At 43.0% G+C, this 9,201-nt stretch overlaps 1 long non-coding RNA gene across 1 annotated transcript in view; it reads left to right on the top strand.

Annotated features, from left to right (window-relative positions):
• Nucleotides 1–826: 826 nt before the first annotated feature.
• Nucleotides 827–9,201, top strand: part of LOC136020537 (uncharacterized) — a 70,533-nt gene continuing 62,158 nt past the window's right edge. Inside the window, exon 1 of the long non-coding RNA XR_010615390.1 lies at nt 827–891. This is a non-coding gene — a long non-coding RNA (uncharacterized LOC136020537). The remainder of the gene's footprint in view (nt 892–9,201) is intronic.

Below are 9,201 nucleotides of genomic sequence, written 5' to 3'. Positions count from 1 at the left end.
TCTCCTAAGAATTTGATTAAGATGGTTTTAATTTTGCCCATAAGTAAGTTTATTCACAAAACAGGCTTCACCAGATCTACCTGTGCATGTTTCTCATCTCCCTCTGATGTATTACAGAAGATGTTGTGACTGAGTTGGTGAAAATGCGTTCTTTGATTTTGCCTTGCAGTGTGCTCTGATGAGGCTCGCTCTTTCTGTGTCATGCTTACTGAAGGCAGTGATCGCTGCTGGGTGTTGGGTTGCTACTTCCCAACTTTCTTCAGTCACTTTGGTTCTCATGTTCCATGCAGGCACTGGGGAAACTTGCAATACCTTTATCAGATGGTGGGGGTTTATGGAGGGTGAATTTTGAATGGCTGAAATATTCATATCTTGGGCTTCTCTGATGTTCAGCCACCAGTCTGTTACAAAACTTCTGTTCCTGCGTGGGTGTGATAGATCAGCACTCAGTTCCTTCTGTTAGTACATAAGTGGAGGTTTAAAATGCAAAGAAAAGGGTGGGTGGGAACCTTACATTTGCTGCCTTAGATTTTGGAGCATGTGTCAGTGCTCTAAACACTGAAGCTGTTCCATGGTGTTGGTGCAGACTCCACTTAGCTCCACGGAACAGGAAACAGTTTCCTCTTGGAAAACAATTTTACCTCAGGGGGGAAAAAAGCCAACACAAGCAACCAAGGTCTGTTTTAGGGGTTATTGGTGTTACTTGCACAGCCTTAGTCCATTACTCATTAAGGCTGCCACCTGTAGCCACTGATTGCAAGGTAAAGAGGCTTTGTCTTCTCTGATCTTTTCCCAGCGTTGTTTTGTTTCCAGCTTCCAGGTTGGTAGCTGAGGAAGAGAGTGTGGTGGTGTCATTTAAAATTGATTTTTATATGGATCTTTTATCAAAAGGTATGGGTTTTTCTTAGCTATAAGAATCATATTTGAGATTCTGCTTGCTTACTTGTTTCACTGGCCATGTAAATGGAGGTGGCAGCTGCAGCCAGAGGTATAGAAAAGCACAGGTGCTACCTGGAGCTGCAAGAGGGCAGGCGGACAATAACCAAATCTCTCTAATGGTAAATTCACTGATGCTCACTGTGGCTTCTTGCTTCTGATATTCGGTGGTGCATGGATTGAATACCTCTAATTTCTAAGCTTCATTAAAGATTGATTCCAGGTTTGATTTCAGCTCTGAATGAAGATTCAGATTTGTTGTTTTCATCCAAAAATATGTTGTGGTCCATGTTTTAGCGTAAAAGTTTCCTGTTAAATCTGAACTCCAGTTTGACTCCTGACCTGAAGGAAATCCTTTGGGGTCCACCACATCTTCCTTGCTTTTGTTTTCCATTTGTAAAACTCTTCCTCACTTTTTGCACAGATTTCAGCTTGGTGGGGTAGGAACAGGCTGTTCCAGCATGCACTTGGGATGCCAAGAAGGTGTATGAAATTTTCTGTTGCAGAGGAATACTTACCTGAAACATTTCTCCTATATTTGCTCCAGAATCCTGCTATGCCCAATGTCTCTTGCAGTTTGCGTCTGTGAATGTTATAAATTTACAGGCCTAGCAGTACTATTTTATTCTTTCAGGTAAGGAATGACTGATACTTGATTTGGTATTGCAGCAAGTATTGTTTTCTAGGTATCTAAGGCTTTTATAGCTATCTAAGAGGGAATCTAAGCCCTGAAACTGTCCTTGTCCCTGCATCCCAATCCTTTCAGTGTTCAGTGTAATTCTGGGGTACCTGTTGAACTGAACTGGGGGTTCTTGCAGCATTCAAAGTTGCATTGCTGCACTGCTGTTTGGACACAACTTCCATGTTGTGCTAGGTGCAAACCTTGTAGCAAGGTGGTTGAGACACACCTTTGTTGATCTGGTTTTTGCAAGTCTGAATCTTGGTCTGAACTTCAGTTAAATGCTGTGTTCGCTTAACAGCAGTTATGGTGGCTTAGAAGTGCCATCTATACCATGCTTTTTGGGCTACAGAAGCTGTTGTTGCAGGCAAGGCTGATGTCCTCTTGGTGTTCCTTGCCAATCTGCTGTGCATGGCAGCCTTGGAAGAAAAGATCTTGCACCAATTTGTGCAACATTAATAGGATGAAATCCAATGGTTGGCAAGTTGTGACTGGGGCGAGTGTTCTGGTGTTGTCTGTCTGAGGTCTATAGGAAATAGCACCTGAAGATTTTGTGTTTTCTTTTAAATATCCCTATCCCTAAGTGCTTGTGCCTTCCAGATGGCTCCCTTGTAGTTCCCTGTATGGTTCCCTCATGGTTCCCAATCATCAGCACGTTTCACTGTTGTTTGAAGTTTTTCTTTTGTAATATGTATTTATCAGTTTTTCAGCTACCTTCAGGATCAGAACCCTTAGGAGTAAGATCATTTGCATTCTTATTTCTATCGTGTAAATATATGTCTTATTTTGATGGGTTGATGAGATACTAAAATGTCAAGGTTGTAAATTTTGCACCAGTGTTCTGCTCCTGTACTAGCCACAGTTTTAGCACCCAGATTGCCTAATGACAAGCCTTTAGTGGGTGGTGATTGCAGACTCACTTGCCTTCACACCAGGGCATGTATTCTTTGACCCCAAATGCTCTCTGGTTCCTGCTGAAGCACTGGGGCATTAGGTACTGCTTTGTGAGTTTTGTGTCTTTGCTAGGACACAAACTGAATTCCAAGCCTCCTAGCTGGCAAATCAAAGCACAAACAAAACAACCCCTTCCCACACTTTCATGATGAATGGAAGGCTACTGTGGATGTGCTTTTAAGAGGACTTAAGAAAACGGGGCTCCTGATCTGAGTGTTTAAAAGGGGCTTTATGCTTGCAGTGGCAAATGCCACTCTGACAAAGCATTAGTCAAACTTTGAAGGTCAAAGTGCTGTCTGAAGATTCCTTTTCAATCTTGGAAAAGGGGCTTTCAAAGGCAAATTTCAATACTTGACATGCAGCTTTCCCCCCTCTGTTCCAGCCTTGCAAACAACAAAACAACCAATGACAACAGAGTGAAGGAAGGAAAGCAAAGCATGTAAACCAGCTTGCAATCCTTCCACCCAGTGCTGAGCTGCTCCTCAGGGGTGGGGCTTTCTTCTATTTATTGTTTTATTTCTTTTGCATAGTTTCATAGTTTTTTTCTGCCAGTTAAATACTGGTGCTTTCTACGGAGGGAAGCTTGAAAGGGGGAAATCTGATACGGGAGCCTCACAAACCTGTGTATGTTAATAACTGACAGCCAGGTTTTGGAAGTGTTCTATACTGAGCAGGCTGAATTCCCTCCCTACCCACCCAGCTGCCACACAGAAATAACTGAACCAGGCTGGTGTAGTTTCTCTTTCCATAAGAACAACATGAAAAGGAACCAGGAATGGGTGGAGTGAAATTGCCGAATTATTTAGAAATCTTTTCTGGCTCTGATCTCTTTGCAGGTTGAGTATTTCTGGACACGCGGCCAAAGCTGCTCTGCTGCTGGCCAAGAACATGTCAGATTTCACTAGCTAAGCAATGTGGGGTATGGTCAGTGCTGGTTTGGGAGACTTCCAAGGAAAACTCAGGTGCTGTAGGATGTGGTAATTACTAATTCAGTAAATAGACTTCTCAGAGTCAGTGCAGCATATGTGTCCGATCTAGGAGGATGTTGGAGCACTGCTGGCAAAAAGGACTGGGTAGAGGTTGGCAGGACAAGTTATGACCCCATAAAACATTATGGAATTATAAAGAAATATATATTCATAGAATCATAGAACTGTTTGGGTTGGAAGGGACCTTGAAGCTCATCCAGCTCCAACCTCTAAGGTGTCCCCATCAGGAGCCTTCTCTTCTCCAGGCTGAACAAGTGTATCATATGTGTATCGTAGTGGTATCAAGACCTTGTAGTAATGAGGTATACTTCTTGCCTTTGAGATCCAAATTCACATAGCTCCCCTGGCATTATTCCCTGTCCAAAATGCACGTTCTGCCTGCCACAGTGCATGCCACTGTGGCACAGGGCTGTTTCTTTCTTTCTTTGACCAGTGATTCTGAGACAAGGCTTGGCACACAGGAATGGCAAAGCCATTTTACCAGTATTGTCAGCTATAGCTGAACCATCCTGGGACCTTTTCTGGGTTTCAATTTTCAGACTTCCTTGGCTTTCAGTATGCAGAACATTAACTTCTGACAAGGTAACACTTCCTGTCCTGCCTGTAACCATGCAGGGTTTCTCTGAAAAATATGTGAGTTTTGTCTGACCAGGCCTCCCCAGCTCCTGTGAATAGTTGGTGAAGTAGGTCAGGCTGCTTGAGGATGAGAGTTCTGTCTGGTAGATAGGAAATGGTATTTTTCCGTGCAGTCGTAAAAACATTGTCTCCTTACCTGGGGGAAATTGTTTCTGGTGTGTCTGAGTACCTGCTTAAACAGTTCTGTAATCAAGAGGGCCTTAATAAGAGATATGACATCTTTTAAACTTTGGAATAATCAACTTTGAACAGGTACTGTGATGTAAAACCTGATCGTTTCAACAGGAGAGGGTTTTACATGAATTAAGCTGTGGGAAGGTCGAGACTTAGTGCTCGCCTTGTTGAGCTAAATCAGGATAAACTTGAAACTTGATCTTCAGCTAGACTTTCCCCCCTCCCTGTGAGCCAGCTTCTATATTTGTAAAATGTACTTTTTTTTTTTTTTTTGCAGTAAAGATATAGACAAAGTGATGATGAGTCCTGAAAAACAGAGAAGTTAAATGTCTGCATTAACTTAATCCATTCGTGTAACTTTCTGATACTGTTAGTACTGCAGCTTGGCCTAAAAAACCAAACCCAACAAAGCAGAATTTCTTAACAGGTAATCTTTGCTGGATGTAGTCTTCAGTATCACTCCCTGAATCAAAGCCATAGGCTGAAATAGCCCCCTCTTCTGACCAGCTTTTAACAGGTTTTCGGCTGCTTTGTGTCTGAAGGCAAAGCAGAGCATTCCTCATCATGAATGGGAAAAATCCTTTAATTGCTTGTAGATGTTTAAGTCCTGACTTAGCACCAGTCTGTATAAGGAGAAGAAATTTCGTGAACCGTTGTTAAGGAAAATGTTAATTTTCCTGCTGATTTCCGAATCCTGTAGTATCTCAACAACTTGTTGAGTCCAGATAGGTGGGAATTACCCTTCTTGTTGTCACAGTTTTTATTTTTATTTTTTCTTTCATTGAAGGTGCTCAGGAAGTTGTGCAAATTGGAAATAGGCTGCTGGGATATGCTGAAATGAATTTCTGGCTATGACCATTTACCTGTTTCATCCTTGAACTACGTGCATCCAAGACTGTTTTTATTTTAAACTAAAAGCGTGTAAGAATACAGTTTCTGTGGGTACAAAAATTCATATTCAGAGTAAAGTAAAGCAAGCTCTTCCTTTTTGGAATGTATGTATTGCCACGTAGGCTGAGAGAACATCTGGGTTTCTGCAGTATTAGATGGTCTTCAGTAGATTCGTGTTCTTTCAACAAAAGTAGTTGCCTCTTAGAGTATGTGAAAGAGCATGGAAGAGCTTGATCCCTGTTCCCTTTGCAACCCAAAACTGCGCTTTCAGATAGGTTTGGGGAGGGAGTCACAATAAAATCTTTGCTAATTCCTTCCTCATCTGTGTATTTAGGCAAAGTCCCCATCCCCTACCTTTGGGTAGTATCTAGCTGAGGGAGACAGGGAGTTGGGTGGGAGTAGGATGGGGAAAAGAGATGAGGTTCAAGAAGGAAGGGCGAGTGAAAGTATCGGAGGCTTTTCGGGAATTTCATTCATTCAGGGGGACTCTATAGTAGCATTAACTTATTGATGAGGGATGAGTAAGTGAGAGGATGGATGGGTTTTTATTCAGGCTGCTTAAAGTAATGCTTGTGTCCAACTCAAAGATGGAGTGAGCAGCTACATATGAATGACTGAGCTGATGCCACTCACGTCCATTTTCAGGTTCATAAACCACTACTGATTCTAATGAAAAATCTTTGTTCTGGATTTTCAGGCTTTTGGCTTTTCCACCCAATGTCTCTTTTATGTATTTAGTTCTGGTGTTTGGCTTTTCTTTGGATGTGGTACAGCAATGCCTGCATAAGTTGCATGTTACTGTTTCTGCTCTCCACTAAGATGCTTGATGTGTATGTTTTCCTTTCTGTCTTGAAATTCCCCTTTTCTATAAATGTGTGATAGTTTGGCTTCTAGGGACATTGTGTTGGAGGCTTTGTGCTTTGCATGGCTCACACGAAGAAGTATTATGAATGCTAGCAGAATCTTTTTAGGAAGTAGTTGAAATGAAGTTATGTTTGTAGCTAAAAGACACTTTTATTTCTTCCAAGGCCTGTTCTTGGAGATTCCTAGTACTAAGATTTAAGGATTTTAGTAGTGGAACTGGTTTGAATGAGGAAGTTTAGGAATCATTTCTATGTTTTGTATATTCTACCAGTGAAATGGGCAAAACTCCTCAGTTTCTAAAGCTCTCTGTGGTATTCCAGCATGGTTTGCCTCCAAGATGTGTTTCTGCAGTCTTCCCTTGGTCCCTTATTTTATTCATGCACAGAAGATAGATAAATCCCTAATGGTATAGGTTGCCTTCTTGGCTCAGTTCTTCAGGAGCTTTGACTGTGATTTCAATCCCTGTAGTCACTTCATAGAAACACAGCAGGATTTTTCTGGGATGGCCTCCAAGATGTTCCTTGGAAAGATGAAATATAGCCACTAATAAGCCATTCCATTTCTTTCTGCCTCTTGCACTGGGCAGGATGCTCTTTGCTGTCATATTTGCACTCCTATAAAACAGAGATGTGCTGTCTCTTTTATTAGAAATTAATAAATAAAACCATGTAGTGGAAAGGACTTGACCTGGGAAGACCCTTCCTTCCTTCCTTCCTCCCTCCCTCCCTCCCTCCTTCATGTAACTTCAGGCTCTAAAAATGGTGACCAGAAAAGAGGAAGAAGATGGGTGGGGGACATTTTTGGTGGGTTTTTTTAGGTTTTTTTTTTTGTTTGTTTGTTTTGTTTTGTTTTTTTTCTTCCTTGCCTAACACCTGGACCTCCCCAGGGGATTTCCCGTCAGCTGCAGCCTTTGAGGTTGACCATGGTCGTTGGCTGGGTTTGCTTTGCCTTGGATCAGAGCCGCACCATTTGGACATGTAGTTCATGTGTCCCAGGAGCTCTTCACCTTCACCCCTCCCTCCTTCCCTCCTCCCAATGTCTTGATGTCTGCTAAAACAAATCTTTGTGCAGCCCAGCTGGGGAGACGTTTGAGGTGGGGAGCCATAAGTCTTCCTGTGTGAAGGGATGGGAATGCCAGGCATTCCTCTCTGGGCTTCCATGTGAACTCCAAGCTGTCCCTAAGCGGAGCCCAGAGAGACTGTCTCTAGCTCAGTCCTGTCCCTGCATTGCTCCCATCACTGAGACCCTGCTGCTGCCTCTGCTGGAAGTGCAACAACAAAGCTTGTAAGAATACCCGGGCAGCCAAAAATAACAGCAATAAAAATAAAGATGTTATTAAAGCCAGATATGACTGATCTGAAGTCACAGCGAGTGTAACATGACTCAGTCAAATCCCCAGGACAGTTGGAGACAGAATGGGAAGGAGAGGGGAAAATCTCTATCTGCTTCAAGTTCTGGGCCCCAAGCTCCTTACAAGTCGGCTTTGATAATTCATCAGACGACCACAAAAAAGAATGCCTCCCCCGCTCCAGATGCACCCGTGTCTTCTCCCAGACTCTTTTTCCACAGCCTGTGAATCTCACCACATCAAGAGGGAGAGAAAATACATTTTAAAGTTCTCCTTACTTAGGTTGGGTAGGTTTGAAATATTCTCTGAAGGCAAATGTGTGTGTGTGACTGAAGGCAAATGTGTGTGAGTGTATACACGTGTAGAGCTGTACTTGGGAAAAGGGGAAAATTACTGGAAAAGCAGCATTTGCTGTTCATACCCAATGCAATTGGAGAAAGAGGCAGCAGTAAGGCTCTTTATTGTGGCATGGTTAAGCTAAATAGAGAAAAAAATATCCCTAAGAACCTACATGAAAGAATAGAGTGCCCAGTGCCTGGCTCCAGCCTGGTATGGGTAACTGCACCCTCATCCCATCAGCTCCAAGAGGGGAGTAACTCCGAGCTCAGGCAGTGCTGCACAGAACAGTCAGCTCTCACAATGCATTCATTTGGCTGTTGGTGGGACGCTTGCTAGAGAAGCATATTGAGGTTCTACTGTGCAACAGGAAGAAACGTAGGTATGAGCACTGCTTGTGATGCTTCTCTGCTGTCAAGATGAGAGATGAATTTTACAGGCTGTTGTCATTTTAGAGGTCTGAAGTGGTTGCCCTGCAAGAGGGTCTCCCCCTATCACCTATGGAGAGGGGCTTTGACTAATGGACCCAAAGCAAATGGTAGAGAAGGGGCCAACCAAGAAGACTTGGATCTGTTTTCAGTATCACACAGTGTGTGTGTTTTGTTGTAAGGTTTTAGCTGAGGCCAACTCTGGTATCAACAGATGGACTTCAAAGTAGTTGGTCTGAATAAAAGCTTACATGATATTTTAATGATTCAAGTCTTCTGGGACTGTAAAGCTAGATTGGAAATCTCAGAGGGTATTTATTTTTGCTTTTTGGGCGAGGCTGAAATACAAGAAATAGATGTGGTTCCATTTTTTTTGTTGATGTTTTGTTTGTTTTTCAGCACTCTGTGACTCTGAGATGCTTTTGCACATCTTATAAGGGAAAATAACCTGCTTTTGACTGCAGTTGTTACCCAGTGTTTCTTCATTTTTTGATAGTTTTTTTCAAAATGTGAAATTTTTCAGTCTTTCAGGGCTTGAGCTTTAGTGGCGCAATGTCCAACTGGAGATGGGTAACAAGAGTGGTGTCCCTCAGGGGTCAGTGTTGGGACTGATCCTGTTCAACATCTTTGTTGGCGACATGGACAGTGGGATCGGGCATCCTTGGCAAGGTTGCTGATGACACCAAGCTGTGTGGTTTGGTTGATACGCTGGAGGGAAGGGATGAGATGCAGAGGGACCTGGACACACTTGTGAAGTGTCCAATGACGACCTCATGAAGATCAGCCAAGCCAAGTGCAAGGTCTTAAGCCTGGGTCAGGGCAATCCCAGGCACAGCTACAGTCTGGGCAGAGCTGCCTGAGAAGGACTTGGTCGATGAGAAACTGAACATGAGCCGGCTTCAGTGTGCACTCACAGCCCAGAAAGCCAACTGTGTGTTGTTTTTTTTTTTTTTTAGGAAAAGTTAA

The sequence above is a fragment of the Lathamus discolor genome, chromosome 11 (assembly GCF_037157495.1).
Source record: "Lathamus discolor isolate bLatDis1 chromosome 11, bLatDis1.hap1, whole genome shotgun sequence".
Lineage (NCBI taxonomy): Eukaryota > Metazoa > Chordata > Aves > Psittaciformes > Psittacidae > Lathamus > Lathamus discolor.
This window is presented reverse-complemented; position numbering and strand designations above follow the sequence as displayed.